The 16,908-nt window shown below is 48.4% G+C and overlaps 1 protein-coding gene and 1 long non-coding RNA gene across 3 annotated transcripts in view; both read right to left on the reverse strand.

Annotated features, from left to right (window-relative positions):
* LUZP1 (leucine zipper protein 1) overlaps positions 1-2,778 on the reverse strand; it is an 85,505-nt gene extending 82,727 nt beyond the window's left edge. Inside the window, exon 1 of one of the 2 annotated variants that reach the window (XM_060089129.1) lies at positions 2,696-2,778. The gene's annotated coding sequence lies outside the window, so the exon portion shown is untranslated. The remainder of the gene's footprint in view (positions 1-2,695) is intronic. The other variant, XM_060089128.1, reaches the window with a different exon arrangement.
* A 1,379-nt stretch (positions 2,779-4,157) lies between these two features.
* Positions 4,158-9,015, reverse strand: LOC132478020 (uncharacterized). The gene is made up of 3 exons (XR_009530359.1): positions 8,733-9,015; positions 5,399-5,446; positions 4,158-4,894 (listed from the first exon to the last, which is right to left on the reverse strand). It is a non-coding gene; the product is annotated as an uncharacterized LOC132478020 (long non-coding RNA).
* Positions 9,016-16,908: the final 7,893 nt, after the last annotated feature.

Here is a 16,908-nt window from a genome sequence, read left to right on the forward strand (position 1 = left end):
AATCTTTCAGCTTGACTACTTGGGTCCTACCTGTATGAAATGTGTGTGCTCTACTCATAAACTAACACTGTCCCAAAAAGCCATGTTCCATGAAAAATGATTCCATTTCTGATTATGAATGTCTCCTTAATGATGCCCTCTACAGCAGAAGGACCATTAGCTATCCATCATCTTCCATTACATAAATGAAATCTATGCTCTTTATTGTAATACAAACGCTTCCATCATAAGAAAAAAAATAAGCACCTAAGCATATAGAACATACCTCTACCACAGCCTTATATGTTTGTCTTTCTATCAAAAAAATTAGAATATCTCAAAAGCTTACTGATAACATTGCTGGAAGAAAAGGTAATATTATTGGGGAACAGACTTAATTGACTCATTTTAGCGACCATAGTGACCCAGTGGCTGAGTCAAAGGCCTGGAAACTAGGCCTCCTGGCTCCCAACCCAATATGCAGAGTGGACCTTAGAAACAGACTTCGGTTTGAATTCCAGCTCCACTTCTTACTAGTTGTATGCATACACTTAGGAAAGTCACCCTCAGTTTGCTCATCTGTGAAACAGGGAGGCCAACTACCACCTCACAGCATTGTTGTGAAGACTATATGAGATCTATACCACGCAGCACAATTACTGGGCACAGAGTAGGCAACTCAACGATATTAGTTCCCTTTCTTGGTCTTAAATTATTTAAGAGTAAGAAAATATCTATTAATCAAGGCTAATTCACAATCTCTATTAGTAATCACAGGACAACAATGAACCTGTATTTGCTTCTTGTTCATACTCTAGATCAACTCCCTTCCCATCCCACCGTTTCCAGTTTTTCAAACTTCAGTTACTATGTTTAGAAGTGATTTAATTTTAGAAACCTGGAAAATTCTTCTGAGTAAATTGAGCAAAACCTTCATCTGCCCCAAGGGGAATTCTGAGCAAAATAATTATTTCTAACAAGAAAAGAATTTTTTTCTATGGGGGTTATTCAATTTAACCACATGAATGCCGCCAAAGCTGCACGCAAAGTAACAGAAAGCCGTCTGGAACACACCGTACAGATTCTCCGAAGGGAAACATCCCCCTAAAATCCAAACACCTCCCTCCCTAATCTTAGGTAGTAAAATCTTAATAGGTGATCTGAATTCCCCCGGCTCTGACACCAGTCCAACTCCTTAGGCCAGAACTGCAGCAGTCCGTAAAACGCCCTGAACAAACCCCACCTCTCAAAATACCCCCAAAAGGCAGGCAGGTCCAGAGAGTATTTTCTCCTTAATGGACAGATTAAACACTAGAAGCACAATTCCTTTCCCAAGGTCATCCAAGTCAATGAAGGTGCGACAGAGAATCTGCAGTCTCTCGGGCTTCATGGAGATCACACTGCAGGGATTTTCTCTTTTTTTTTTTTTTTTTTGTAAGTGGGGGCTGCCTATTCTCTTCCCCTCTCCCACCCTCAAGTGTGAGCACTGGTCTCGGCATTTCCGAAACAAGCCACAACAAGCTCTGCAGTGTTAGGAAAGGGGCTGACGCGACGAAGAAACAGATGCTCCAAAGCAAATGGTCTTTCTCGGCTCGCAGAGCCTCCTCCAAGGTTATTACAGAAACCGCAGGCACCCCAGGGAGCTCTACAGCGGGCCCCGAACCCCCAGCCCGGCCGCTCCGGGACGCCGGGTTCCCTTCAGCAGCCCTCGCAGCCCGAGGCCACCGGCCCCAGAAACCGCACTTCATTCCAGCGCTCCGGGAAGCCATGGCTCTTTCCCCGCCCGGGCAGGGGTGGGGGCGCGCAGGGAGGCGGGCCGCTCGCGCTGCGGAAAGTTCACCACGGCTGCGGGCGGGGGCGGCCCCGGCCCGGCTAGCCCGCGTCCCCCAGCAGATTCCACCATTAATTAGTCCTAAGGACTGTCTACTGGCAACTTAAACAAAGCGAATGCCTCGAATTCCTTCCCGGCCCAGCGGTCTGGCTGCGAGACCAGCATCGGCCGGGACGCGGGCTGGCGCTGCGGTTGGACAGCTGCGGCAGCCGCGGCGGGACCCCCTCCTCGCCCATCCCGCGTCCCCGCCGCCGGGCCCCGCAGCCCGGCCCGCACGCCAGCCTGAGCGCTCCCAAACCTCCCTCCTCCTCCTCCTCCTTCTCCACCTCTCCTCCTCCTCCTCCTCGGGAGCTCCCGGGCTCTTCCTGTAAGATCACTTCCTTCCTCCCCGGGTGCCCACGGGCCCCGCGCAGCCCCCTCCCCGGCGGTCCCGGCCCCCCGCCCGGCCGCACCGCTCCCCGCCCCCACCGGGCCCCGCGAGCCTCCCCACCCCCAACTCCCAAACTCGACCCTAAAACTCTCCTCCGCTCAGCTCTTGGCCCCAAACATTTCTCCTCAGATTCTCGCTCCCACCAAGAAGTCTCTCAGAACCTTCCCTCCCCCTTCAAAGGAAAAATCTCCAACTCCAAAAGAATTCTCAAGGTCTCTCTCCAAAGATCTCCCTTTCCGAGCTCCTTCTCCGAAATTCCGCTCAAACTCTACCCCCACCTCAACTCCACAACCCCCCAGCCCTCGCTGGGGTGCGCCCGCCGGTTCTGCCCGGTCACCCCTGGGTGCCCCGACCCCTTGGCGGGGCAGGCCGCCTCCTCCGGGCGCCCTCCTCTCTCCGCCCGCCCGCCCGGCCTCCCGCGCCGCGCTCCCGCCACCTCCCCGCAGACTCCTCACCTCGGCGGCTACGGCCCGCGCTCCCGCCCGCCAAGGGGTCCGGCGCTCGGCTCCCGGCGGCCGGCGCCTCCTCCGGCTCCCAAGACTGACAATGAGGGGCGGAGCCAGAAGGTGACGTCAGCGTCCTGGAAGGCGGGGTCTTTGTGGGGGCGGAGCTTATAGACGGTCCCGCCCCCTTTGTCTTCTCCCCCTTCCCGGTACTTGGACTTTTCCAAGTTTTTATCGCCTGTCTAGCTAGGTGCCCAGGTCCTGTGCTACGCGCGGTGGAAAATCGAAATGGAAGACAAGACGTCCTGCTTTCAAAAGGGGCACTCTCAGGGGATTGTGGGATTAAATGAGATTATCCATGTAAAGGTATTTAGCCCAAGGTCTAGTATGGAGTAATCTCTCAAAAAATACTATTTCTATTACTCAGCAAAGTGTGGAAAAGGAACTCAGCTTGAACTCAGGAGGCATGGGTTCCAGTCCCCAGCTCTGCTATTAATTCCATGTGTGATCCTAGACAAGTCCTTTGCCATCTATGTTCCCTCCTTTTGCCTTCTTTAAAATGGGAAGGGGCAATGACCAGATGATTTCAAAGGGCCCACCAATAATTCTATGACATTTTCCTGTGGACCTACCATGTGCAAGGTACCTAGAGCCCAGAGAAGGGAGAGGGGGGCCTTTGAAGAGAGCCCCAGACCTAGATCCAGCATGGTACAGAACACAGCTCTAGACACTCTCCCCTCAGATGCCCTCCCACATACTGACACAGGGTTGCATTCACAAGCCCGCACACAGATGCACTGAGGGCTGCTTCCTCTTTGACTACAGCAGCATAGCTGGTCTCTTGAGACATCTCTTGTGTAAGCTCCTTATTGCCTATGGAATAAAGGCCAAATGCCTGGCCTGGTGTGATCTCTTCCTACCTTTACACACACACACACATACACACACACACACAAAGTTTATCCAAACTTCCCCTAGCACACCCACTGCTTTCCCACATCTGCGCATTGCTCATGCTCTTCCCTTGCTGTCTCTTCTCAGTTTACAACTCCTCCTAGTTTCCCCCAGCCAGAAGCTGACTCTCCCTGCTCTGAATACCCATGGCATTGTGTTAACTCTCATGTGGGCATGAACACATTTTAACTTGTGTCAAACTGACCTCCCCTTTGTTTCTTAGCACTTCCTCACTTCCTTGAGGTCAGAGCCCACACATGTTTGTGGAGCTCAGGTTCTGATGCCAGAAAACCCTGGGATTATATATACCCGTGTTCTGGCCCGCACTAGCTCTCTTTGAGCCTCATTCTCCTCATCTGTAAAATGGGCATATTAATACAGTCCTTGTGGTGTTCAGTTTAAAATTACATAAGACACTGTGTGGAAAGCACCAGGCACAGTTTTCCACAAACGATGTACCTGTCATTATTTTCATTCTTTTTTTTTTAATTTTATTTATTTATTTATTTTCGGCTGCGTAGAGTCTTCGTTGCTGGGCGCGGGCTTCCTCTAGTTGCGGCGAGTGGGGGCTACTCTTCCTTGCGGCGTGCAGTCTTCTCATTGCGATGGCTTCTCTTGTCGCAGAGCACGGGCTCTAGGCACATGGGCTTCAGTAGTTGTGGCATGTGGGCTCAGTACTTGTGGCTCACGGGCTCTAGAGCGCAAGCTCAGTAGTTGTGGCGCACAGGCTTAGTTGCTCCACGGCATGTGGGAACTTCCCAGACCAGGGCTCGAACCCATGTCCCCTACATTGGCAGGCAGATACTTAACCACTGAGCCACCAGGGAAGGCCTTCATTCTTATTATTATTATCATCAATATTATTTCTAGTTCCTAACACCAGATAGCATCCCTAGTGATAATCCACCTAATCATTTCATAGTGGAAGACTTTGAGGTGCTGAGAGAGGAAGAGGCTCACTGAAAGGGGCCCTGCAGAGCATTGCCATTGGAATAGAAACTGCAGTTTCTAGACCCCAGGTGGATTCTGCAGAGTCACAGCTGATACCCCAGAGTGTCTCTGTCACTCAGCACCCCTCCAGGCTGGGAACGCCTTCGAGTTCTCATCCTTTGCAGCAGAGCTGACCCGGTTCTCCCTTGTACCTCTCTCCTCTCGTTTTCCTTACAGAGAGATGGATCTGTGTTAAACTGCCCTTGGCGACTCCGCAGTCTTCTAGCAGAACTGCAGCAAGGCACTGGGTGTTTCCAGAGTGCTGGCCTGTGGGAAGAGGGAAAGGGCTTTGGGGTTCTGATTAATTTCCTGCGAGGGGGGACAGGCAAATGGCTGTTCTGAATTGCCTGGGCTGGTCCTCAAGAGCCCCTAACAAATCGCAGCTTATTTCTAGAATAAGAGATTCAAAAATTCAACTTCCCATGAAAGGAAGGCATGGCCACAGGATTGCTGCAGGCAAAGAAAGGGCCTTTACTGAGTCCCTCTATGTGCTGATTCCAAGCATTGCAGACACTTGGAAGAGAGAACCCGGGACATACAGGGGAGGTTCTGAAGACAGAACCTTCTCTCGGGAGGGGATGTGGGAACAGATGTATATGTATGACTGATTCACTTTGTTATAAAGCAGAAACTAATAAAAAAAAATAGAAAAAAAAACAAAAAAACCTTCTCTCTGGGACCCATGAACCGATCAGCCACTTATTCATTCATTCAGAGCAAAAGCTTTGGCACAGGACAGATCAGGATTCAAATCTCAGCTCCATTACTTACCAGTTGTGTGACCTTGGGCTTTCAAGTCTCTGCACCTCAGTTTCTCATCTGAAAAATAGGAATAATAATAGTATTTATTTCATTCAAGGGCTGTGAGGATCAAATGAAATAACATGTGAAAGAGCTTAGTTCAGAGCCTGGCACCTAGTTCATGCCAGGATATGGTGGCTGCTGTTACTATTCCAACATGGCCTCCCAGTAAGGCCTCTCATGTGCTGGCGTCTGGACTGGAGGTAATAGTCTCAACCATAAGAAGCTCATTTGGTGAAAGGAATGGAATAGATTTTCATGAATAGGCAGGAAAAGGTGTCTACTGGGTATTGTTAAATTAAGAAAAAAAAGAGTAAGAATAAGTTGCAGAATTACAGAAGTAGTAGGATCCCATAATTATAACTTATATGCTTAGTATATGCATTACAAAATGGAGAATATAGAAAACTAAATACGATGCCTTCACCTTTTTTCCTTTCTATTTGTTTTGCATTTCTTTGTGTGTGTGTGTATAGCAGGAATTTTCCAAAAAGACTCTATTGAATGCTAAGAGGGAGAAAGAGGATGAAGACAGAGCTACAAGGTGTATCAGCAATGGGCATCTGAACCAACTGTTCATACGCCATAGAAAATTCTACAGGTTCCATCTCATTCTCCATGACATTCCAGGGAAAGCCCCAGCCCAGACAATTCTCATCTTCTCCCGACTCCCCAGCCCTTATCTGCACTTGAACTTTCAATGGTATAGCCAGAGGCAAGACTCTGAACAGAACTCCCAGGAACCATAGCAAGGCCAGTAGGAGAGACCTTTCAACAGGAAGAATCTTTTTTTGCTCCCTGTCTTGTGCCCCATCCCCACCTCCCAAGGAGTAACAACCTGACAGCATCTTGTGGCTACAGTGCCTAAACCTGCCTGCACTTTCATTTCTCCTCATTATATCTTTCTGCAATTTAAATTTTTTTACAAGGAGGATGTATTACTTGGTCATCAGAAAAAAGGCAGTAAAGATGTATATAATAAGAAAGCTAACCAAGCCCGTGCTGGTTCACTTTTGTTGGTTTCCAAACAATAAATTAGAACAATGTGGTTGAAGCCAATGCTTAAGTCTCACAGGAATCATAGAAAGTAAGAGTGGGAAGGGATAGAATCACCCTCAGTTTCTCCTACCACCCCCCCAAATGGCATGATTTTAAGTCCTCTCACATTTCAGACCACCCACCAACACATGTATTTCATTCATTCATTCAACAAACACTTATGGATCCTTTACTATAAACCAAGCATCATATAGGTTATTGAAGGTCTCCTATCTTGCAGATTAGAAAAACAAGGCTCAAGGAGGTAAAGTAAACTGCCCAAAGTCTCACATCTATTGAGATCTAAACCAAGACCTTCACAACGTCAAAACTCAATTCCTAAAGGGCGAGGGCTAAATTCCAAAGTGAGTGTGCTGTGCACTTAGGCAGCCATGATTGCTGGGTGGCCTTGGGCAAGTCACTGAACTCTTCCCAGCAGCAGTTTCCCCATCTCTGTGGAGTAAGGACATACCTGCATATTTTACGTAAGTTAAGCACTTTGTAAGTTATAACACATAATTCAAAGGCAAGTCATTATATCAGCTCTTCTGAGACTGATTCTCACTCATCTCTGGACCTCGGTGCTTTCCCCATTAGTGTTTATCCCCATTAATGTTTACCCCCCATTAACACATTTGGGACAGTCTTCCTTCCACAAACTCATATTATACCCCCCACTAGCCTGGGACCTCCTTGAGGAGTAGAACAATGCTTATTCATTTCTAATTCCTTTCTGCCCCTAGTGCAGTGTCTGGCAGTCCCTCCATTCCTTCACTCTTTTATTTATTTCATAACAAATGGCTGAGAGCCTAACATGTGTAAGACAGCAAAGGTCCCTGCCTTCTTAGACCTTAAGACTGGTGGGGTGGAGAGACAAGAAAATATTAAGCACAGTTAATTACTTCATTAATTAACTGCATTAAATCTCACAAAGTGGGACTTCCCTGGTGGCGCAGTGGTTAAGAATCCGCTTGCCAATGCAGGGGACACGGGTTCAATCCCTGGTCCAGGATGATCCCACATGCCATGGAGCAACAGCTACTGAGCCTGTGCTCTGGAGCCCGCGAACCACAACTGCTGAGCCCACGTGCCACAACTACTGAAGCCTGGCGCCTAGAGCCCGTGCTCCGCAACAAGAGAAGCCACCGCAATGAGAAGTCTGCACACCGCAACGAAGAGTAGCCCCCACTCACCGCAAGTAGAGAAGGCCCGTGCGCAGCAACGAAGACCCAACACAGCCAAAAATAAATTTTAAAAAAAATCTCATGAAGTATCAGCCCAGGTGCAATGAGAGCTTGGGGGACATGTTGTGGGGACCTAAGTGAATCCAGGACATAGGGAAGGCTTCCTAGAGGAGGTGGCCTTGAGGCTTAGAGATGTTAAGAAATTTGTTCAATGTCACACAGCTGTTGAGTGGAAAAGCTGGGATTTTAACCCGGAACACCTGACTCCGCACCCATATTCTTCTGCTAGACAACACTGCCTTTTATCTCCTCCCTCCTCTTCTTCCCTGCCTCTTATTGGTGAAAGGGAGCAAGGTCTGTCTAACACGGGATGCTCAAAAGCAGTGTTTTTCCCAGATTGGGGGATCAGGGCCCCCTTTGAGAATCTGGTGAAATCCATGAAACATCTCCCATGTATACATGTATACAGACAGACCCACAAAGTCTTGCCTGAAATTTCAGGGTCCATAGGCATCCTGAGGCCCAGGTTTAGAACTCACACCATGGGGACCATAGGACTTTACAGTGAGATTCTCAGAACCTCAAAAAGAGATACCAGGGCCCCATGGGGACCTCAAATTCAGAGACAGACCCCAGGATTCTATAAAAAAGATTCTCAAGATCCAGGCGAAAGAGCCTGGGATCCTGTAGAGACCCCAAGTCCTTCCCCTGCAGAGACGTTAAGATGCCACATAGATTGCAGAGGAGGCTCAGGCCTGGACAAAGCTGGTGTCCCCACAGGGGAACCCGTGGGCCTTGGAAAGCTATGGTAAGACCTTTTGTGGGTCACTGACACCTCTGAAACTGAGGAAAAATGCAACACACAAGATGCTGTACACAAAATCAAGGCGTTCACAGACCTCTAGGAGGCCAGCAGTAACCCCCAGAATCAGGCCTCCTGTTCTTGGGCCTCCACAAGAAACTGAAGCCCCTCAAGAACCTGGACCAGGACCACAGACTCAAGGCACAAACTCTAGAGTCAAACAGACCACGGGTCGAATTCTGGCCCTGCTGTTTACTAGCCATGACCTTGGGCCACTCACCTACAAACCCTCCGGCCTCAGCGTCTCACCTCCCAAAAGAAAGGGTCGGACGGACACCTCTACCTCCCCAGTCCAAGCCCCCGCGCCGTGGGCTCCGGGCCCGGTGGGGCGTAGGCGCCTGCGGGACCCAGCCTCTCCGCTCCGGCGCCCGGGAGGGACCGGGGCTGCAGCACTTTCCTGCAATGCTAAAGGGCCGACTGCAGCGGGAGTGCGGGCGGCGCGGGAGGCGGCGCGCTTGCCGCAGTGACAGCGCCGCGCCCCCGCGGGCCTGGGAAGCCGGCGGGGCCGTTCCCACCCGCCGGGCAGGGCGTTCCCGCCGGCCGGCTTCCTGCAGTCGGGGGCAGCGGAGGGGGGAGGCGCGGAGGGGCCGCGGGGCCCGGCAGGCCTGGTTCCTGGCTTTCTCTCCACGTTTCCTGAGCAGGACCGGCCGGGGGATGGGACCCAACACAAACGTCCTTCCTGGGAGCGCCGCCAGGAAATCGCGTCCTGGTTCGCTCAGGTTCCTCCTCTGTAAGGGACGGTGCCGATTGCGGTCCGTAATCTTCTCGTACTTATCCACTGGGTGTGATGCGACCCGCTTACCGCTTCGGGAAGCTGAGAGATGAAAAGGCAGACCCCAGACCCTACAACATAGGAAGATTCCAGCCCCGTGATGGAAGTTAATTCCATCCTACGGATGAGAAAACTGAGGCTTGAAAAAATGAAGTGACTTACTCAAGGCCTTCATAAAAACATTACTGTAAATAAAATAATGTGTTCACTACCTACCAGGTGCTGTGCTACAAATGCTCTAAATGTATTTGTATCATTGAGTCCTCAGAACCTATGAAGATAATTATTGTCCCTATTTTATAAATGAGGAGACTGAGAACCAGAGAAGCCAAGTGGCTTCTCCGATGTCTCACAGCTAGGAATTAAATGCCAATCTCCTGTTTCCAGAGCTCAGGCCATTCCACTATCCTGCGTCCCAGATGTCCTATTTCAACGCATTACAGTGAGTAACCTGAGAATCAGAACCCTGTCTCCTTTGTCTTTGGATCCCCCAAACCCCACTTGGAACTTGACACAACATAGGCACTCGGAGATGACTCTGGAGCCTAGCACAGAAGCTCAAAGTGAGAAGGACTAGTAGGAAGCATCTAGCTTGACTCCTTCTAGAGCCTTCAGCCAAGTGAAAATTCAGCCTCTGCTTCAATACTTCCTGTCATGAGGAACTCTCCCTCTCGCATCATAATCCATTCCCCTGTTGGACAAATATGTTTGGTCTGAAATATAAATACTTCATTTTGCTCGTGGTTCCTTGTAAACAGAGGAAGAACATTTCCCTCCTCTTGGGCATAATACACACCGCATGGTATCCTTAGCCATTTTATAAGGTTCAATAATTTTAAGTCCTTGTGAACTGGAACAATGCCAGCTATTTACCAGAAATGTTCCCCTTTCATGTGTAGAGTTGTTTCAGAGCAAAGCAGCCAGCCCAGACTACATTTTCCAGCACCTCTTGCAACTAAGTATGTGACAATGGGATATGGGCAGAGACAATGTGTGCCGTGTCCAGGCCAAATCCAAGTTAAGAACTATGTATGCTTTCTCAACTCTCTCTCATTTCTCTCCCATCTGCCAGCTGGATGCCAACACCACGTGAACCTGGGAAACCACATGTTGAATACAGCAGAGCCTTGGTCAGCCTGGGTTTCACCCAAGTCACTTGACTGAATGGTACCCACATTGAACCAACTTCTATTTAGTGTTTAGGCATCGAGGTCTCAGGATTCCTCTATTACAGCAGTTAGCATAACTTAACCAACACTGGGACCAACTTGGGTTCATTGTTATGTCCTCCACTTCACAAAGCATGATGTTGGTCACAGAAAAGTTGCTCAAAAGACATCCATCTAGCACTGAGTGTGTCCACCTGGCTCAGCTGGGCAGAAATAGTCTGTTCATCTCACTGATGCATTATGTCTTGTCTATTCCAAAAAGGGTTTTGCATTGCAGCTCCAAGCCTATTTGATGGATAATTAAAGAGCAAGGATCAAGGAGTAATGAAAGCCTCGACCAAAGGACAGTGGAGAAGGAGGGAAGAAAGGTGAAAAATTGACTAATAATAGCAGAAATGCTAGGTCAAGTTTTCTAAGGACAGCAACTGTGACAGAGCAAAAACCATGGCTCTGAGTTTCCTGGCAGTCAAAGCAAAGAGGGAAACAGGATGAGTTACAAATTATATGGGAAGTAGTAAACATGTGATTAGGCGCACAAACCCCAGAGCCAGACTGGTTGTTTTGAAGCCCAACTCTACCACTTACTTAGGCAGTTATTTAACTTCTCTGTGCTTCTGTTTTTCATCTGAAAAATGGGGATGATATGATAATAATACCCCTCTCTTAGGGTCATTGGGAGGATTAAATGAGCCAAGGCATATTCTGTTCTTATAACAGGCCTGTCACGTGGTGAATTCTATATAAGAATTAGCTATTGCTACAGTCTGATTGGAAGAATCAGGTCAGTGATTTGGAAGAGACAATTTTTTCCCTGTACTAAACTCTCAGAGGTATGTATTACATAAGGGACCCCAACTAATACAATGGACTGTGCCTCAATCAGACTTATGACAACTGCTGGGCCCTGTATCCCATGGTCATTTCTCTTATTGGCTTTTGGTCCAGACAAGCCTTGGCATTCTACTCACTAGGTAACTCTGGGGGCAGATTGTTCGGGTGCCCTAAGTGCCTTTCTGATGACCTGTCCACAAGGCAGGTAAGTGTCATGGTGACAAGCAAAGGGACTGGTGTCAGACCCAGGTACATTTCTTAACCTCTTCAAGCCTCAGTTTCTTCATCCATACAGTGAAGACAATAACAAATAGTACCTACCTAAGAGAGTTGCTATAAAGATTACATGAAAGAATAGATACAAAACCCTTACCACAATGACCAGAACTATGGGAAGATTGTACTACACCAGCACTCACAAAATAAGGGAGAAACTGACAAAATTAAAATAAGGAATCTCACCTGAGACCCCTGGAGTACGGAGAATCATTTTTAATGCTTTAAAAATTGAAACAGATAAGACTCTGGGCTTCCACTGCAGGGGGCATGGGTTTGATCCTTGGTCAGGGAACTAAGATCCTGCATGCTGCATGGCTAAAATAAATAAATAAATAAAGATAAAATTATTTTTAAAAGTGGAACAGAAATGGTAATTTCCCGCCGCAGAATGTGGCCCTGGGCTGACGAAAGCATCATTTCTCTGCTTCTGGCTGGAATTCCCTTGGCCTAATTCAGTGTGGTGTGCAGCCCAGGCTGGCCTGTTTTTGGAGCCACCCTGGCCTGATGAGGTGCTGCAGAGCCAAAATGACCACCGTGCCACAGCAAAAGACTTTTTTTGAGGGGAGCTGAGAACCAGAAGCTCCCCCTTGGGCTTCCGTGTGTTGGGTGCTTCCTTGGTACCCAGCACTGCACTGAGCATATTACCTTGCCCTGACAACAGCTTCAAGGGGTGAGCCCTACTGGCAATCACATTTTATGGATGAGTAAACTGAATATCAGAGAAGCAAAGCGACCTGCCTAGGGTCACACAGCTAAGAACTGGCTAGGCTGGGACACGAGAGAGATGTGTGTCTCTAACCATTAGACCACACTGCATCTCCCCTGCACCCTGGCCCAGGATCTTGTCTCTCTCATTAGCCTAGGCTATCTGTTTTCCTCAAGGATCTTCTAGGAAACACCCACTGTAGGGACCACCTTCTCCTTCTGTCTGGGCAGCCCCTTACCCTGTGAGAACTATCTCCTGGACAAGACAGACAAGTGTTAATGGTGTGCCTTAAGCTGGTCAGAAGCTCTGAGTGGATGGAAAACCTGCCACCATCGCCATCACAGAGTCCAGTCTCAGCTCTCATTTGCTCAGCCTCCTGGTTGGTCTCTCTCTCTGCCTCCAGGTTCCCCCACCTCCATTCCTCCCTTCACCTGCAATCAGGGTGATGGCTCTCAACACTTACCTAACCAAGTCATCCCCCTTCTGGATAACCTTCAGTAGCTCCCTATTGCTCCCAGGATAAAGTTCAAAGTCAATCGTTTGGTATAGCCCTCAAGGCCCAGCCTACTTCTCCAACCCTCTCTTTGCTCTCAGGCATCCTTGGCCCCCATCGCCCCAAACATTCATAGTTCCCAGCCCCAGAGCCTTTGCACATGCTGTTCCTGAGTGATGTGAGGGGAACGAGCTGCCAGGCCTAAGCTGTGCTGTGAGATTGTCAGATTCCATGAACCTCATCTTCTCCCTGCCCTCTAACCGAGACGTCTCTGCCAGCAGGAGTTGCCCACCATCCACCTGGAAAAGCGATCAGTCAGGAAGAGGGCATAAGCAACTCGGGCTCTGTGTAGAGCCCTGGGAAATGAGGACCTTGTCTTGCACCCACTCTATGTGTCGGAAGCTAGGTGTCAGGAGGTGACATGATAAAGGAGCAATGGGGAGCTAGATTTCCTACCAAGTCTGCGTGACGCCTGTATCCTAGTTTTTAACAATTCCCCAAGGCAATCTCCTTATTTGAGGCAGAATTCACCTCTGTGTATGTATATAATGTATACAGTTGCCTGAGTGCTGTCCCAGAGCAGGCAGTCTTCCCACCTCAGTATTCCCACTTGCTAGGAATAATTGCTCTGAATGAGGAAGGCGCCCACCATCGGTGATTCCTGTGCCTTTCTCTGGTGCCCCTGTGCCACCTGGTGGGCATATCTGGAATAGACCAGGATTTCTGCCGACAGCTCTGAGGAAGGAGGCCTAGGGTAGGTGCCCTTAGCCAAATTCTCCAGGGTGGCATTTTCATCTCAGTCTACATTCCCCTCTGAGACCCCAGGGCTCACCTGCGCCTGAGGTCCTGAAAAAGGCAGAAGCTGATTCTGTCTCACTGTGGAATCTTGGGTCTGTCACGGCCCCTCTCTCAGGTTCCTCATCTATAAAAAAGGACCTGAAGAAATTGGGCCCTACCAGCTCTGACATTCTAGGATCTGTGTCTAAAGTTCATTAAGTGGGAACTTTCCCGCTGGTACAGCAGTTAAGAATCCGCCTTCCAACGCAGGGGACGCGGGTTCAATCCCTGGTCAGGGAACTAAGATCCCACGTGCCGCGGGGCAACTAAGTCCACGCACAACTACTGAGCTCGCACGCTTCAACAAGAGAGCCGGCACGCGGCAAACTACAGAGCCCATGTGCTCTGGAGCCCGCATGCCACAACTAGAGAGAAAAAAAAAAAACGCATACCACAACTAGAGATGAAGCTCACGCGCCACAACTAGAGAGAAGACTGTGCACAGCAATGGAGACCTGACGCAGCCAAAAAACTGAAAAAGAAAAAGAAAATAAATTTTAAAAATAAAATAAAATAAAAATAATAAATAAAGTTCACTTAAGTGACCTGTGGCTCTGCCTCCTTCTTTAGCTCAATGGGAAGGATGTAAATTCCAGGAGGGCAGGGAAGTTGCTGGCTTATTCACTCTCTATCACAAGTGCATGGGGCAGTGCTTCAAACATAGATGCTTTACTGGGTTTGAGGCTGTATTAATAGAAGCACTGTATGTACAATGAAGGAGGTAATACTCCTGTCCATGTCTGGAGTTCCGAGTTCCATTTGGGATCAGAACTTTGAAAGGGACATGGAAAAAGTGTAACTCATTCACAGGAGGATGAAGAAAATAATAGCTGAAAGGGGGACCACAAAACTACACAGTATGGGGGAACAGTTGAAGGAGCCAGAATATTGAGTCTGTTATAAAAAAGGCTCAGGGGGTACATGTATCTTCCTTCAAATATCTGAAGAGGGCATCTAGGGAAAAGAAATGGGAGAACTAGGAATTAGGGTTGTTACTTTAAGGGAACAGATATTTCTTTCCCCCAAACCAAAAGAAGTTTTCAGTCTGAGCTACGTAAAGAACAGACCTGAATTTGAATCCCAGTCTGTCCCTAACTAGTTTTGTAACCTTGGGCAAGTTTTCTTTATCACGTTAAGCCTTGGTTCTCTCATCTGTAAAATGGGTATAATGTGGAGCACACAGGACTGTTGCGAGGATAGAATGATATAAAACATTTTTAAAGTGCCTAGTGCGAGGCCTAGTGCCTGGTTAGTGCTGGAGGAGTGTTGCTGTGGTTAAAAACATAGAGAGGGAGTGAGTACCCTGTCACTGGAAGTGTAAGTAGAGGCTTGAGGATAACTTGGCAGGAATGGGATGGAGTCAAGCAGCTAGTGGGACTGTGGCTCAGGGAAGTGGTGCAGGCTTGTAGCTAGTAGTACTGGCTCTTGGTCACAATGATTAGATGTTTATCTTGGCTTTGCAATTTAATTGCTGTGCAAATTACTTAACCATTCTGAACCTCAGTCTCCCCAGCTGCAAAATGGGGATAAGTAGTTCCCACCTCACCGAGTTGTTGGGGGATGAAGCAATCAAAATGTGAGCTGCTTCTCTGATGTTAATGATCTGATTGGGATTGTCCTGGATGACCTTGAAGGTCCCCTCCCATCTGATATTCTCCAGGTCTGGAATCCCTGCTCTTGCCCTTGGGAGCAGACTGCAGGGGGCCCTGGGGAAGCAGGTAAATAAATGCACTGTCCTAAGACTCCCAGATGCAGAAGACTCCTTGCATCTGCTCCTTGCCAGGGGCAGTGTAAACAGGGCACTGTCCCTTTCCCTCCCCCACAAGCCAGCCCTTCCTGTGACAGGAAGGTGGCTAGGATGGCATCTGAGGAAGCTGAGGGGGCAGGACACAGGATGGGGTACGTGACAGGACAGTGGTGGACAGGCTGTCTGGTTTTCTAATCTGCTTATGCACTTTGGTCCCCAGATAAACTGTGAGCTCTGTGAGGGATCCAACTGCTGTACAGGGTACAGAAATTAGCCAATAGCCTGGGGAGGATCAGAAGTTGCCAAATGGCAGCCCAGGGGCCAGATCTGGCTCACAGGTTTGTTCTGTTGTCTGCATAGTTGCACAGTGGTTTGTTTTTTAAATTAGTTGTCAACATTTAAAAATAAGGGGACTGCATTAAAAATCCCAATTCCTTACTCTCTCCAAAGTCAGCAGAGCTGACACATTTCTGTATGGCATGAGTTAGTGAGAGATGAGTAGTAGCTGCCACCTTTAGTTAGGGCACATGAGCTCCAGTCACCAGAGTCCCCACACCTCCCAGTTGTATCACACCAGTCAGCTTCGCTCACTTATGAATGTGCAAATTACTTAACCATTCTGAGCCTTAGTCCCTTGAGTTTATGATCCCTGGGACAGAGGGATATCTAAGCAATATCTAAGGACAATGGGACAAATTCCAGCCTGGTTATGTGGTTCATGAGTGCACTGAACTCCATTTCTGCATCTGTAAAAGGGGGATGAGGACACAGATCTCTCCCAGAGCTGATAGGAAGATTACTTAAGAAAATGTCTGTGAATCACCTGGAACATAGGTGCTCAACAAAAATTCCTTGTGAGTATACCATGGCCCAGGCTCATTCAATACTCTCCCTGGTTTTAAATGTTACAGTCCTGGGCACAGTATCAGGTCCCAATCACCCTATGAGGCTAGTGTTATAGTTATACACACCATACAGAAGAGCAAACTGAGGCACAGAGAGATATTAAGCAAGTAAATGGAAGAGCTGGCATGCATAGCCCCGTTTGTCTGATTCCCAAACCTGTGCTTTTCCCTCACAGCCACATGCCATTTTGGCCCTGACCACATCCACTGGGGTTGAGTGTGAATTCTGAGGTATAACTAACTGTAGGGCTAGAATTCTAGCTCTACTAGCATTTACTAGCAGTGTGACACTGGGCAAATTATCTAATTTCTTGGGACTTCTAGTATTTTATCTGGAGGATAGGAAAAGGACCATCTTCGCGTGGGTTAAATGAGTTAAATGCTCATAAAATACTTAGGGCAGTACCTGGGTACACAGTAAGAGCTCAGTAAATGCTAGTTATTGTTATCATTAATTCAGCACTGGCTGCGTGCCAGGTACTAAGAGTACAAAGATCAATGAGAGTCCCTGTGGGGCTCAAGATGAGAGATCATAGGCCAGAGTGATGTGCTGTCAGGGAGCCTGGCTGTGGAAGCAGAGGAGGGTAGTGGTTAACTTTACGTGTCAGTTTGTCAGGACCACAGTGCCCAGACATTTGGTCAAATATTATTCTGGAT

Source organism: Mesoplodon densirostris, chromosome 2 (assembly GCF_025265405.1).
Source record: "Mesoplodon densirostris isolate mMesDen1 chromosome 2, mMesDen1 primary haplotype, whole genome shotgun sequence".
Lineage (NCBI taxonomy): Eukaryota > Metazoa > Chordata > Mammalia > Artiodactyla > Ziphiidae > Mesoplodon > Mesoplodon densirostris.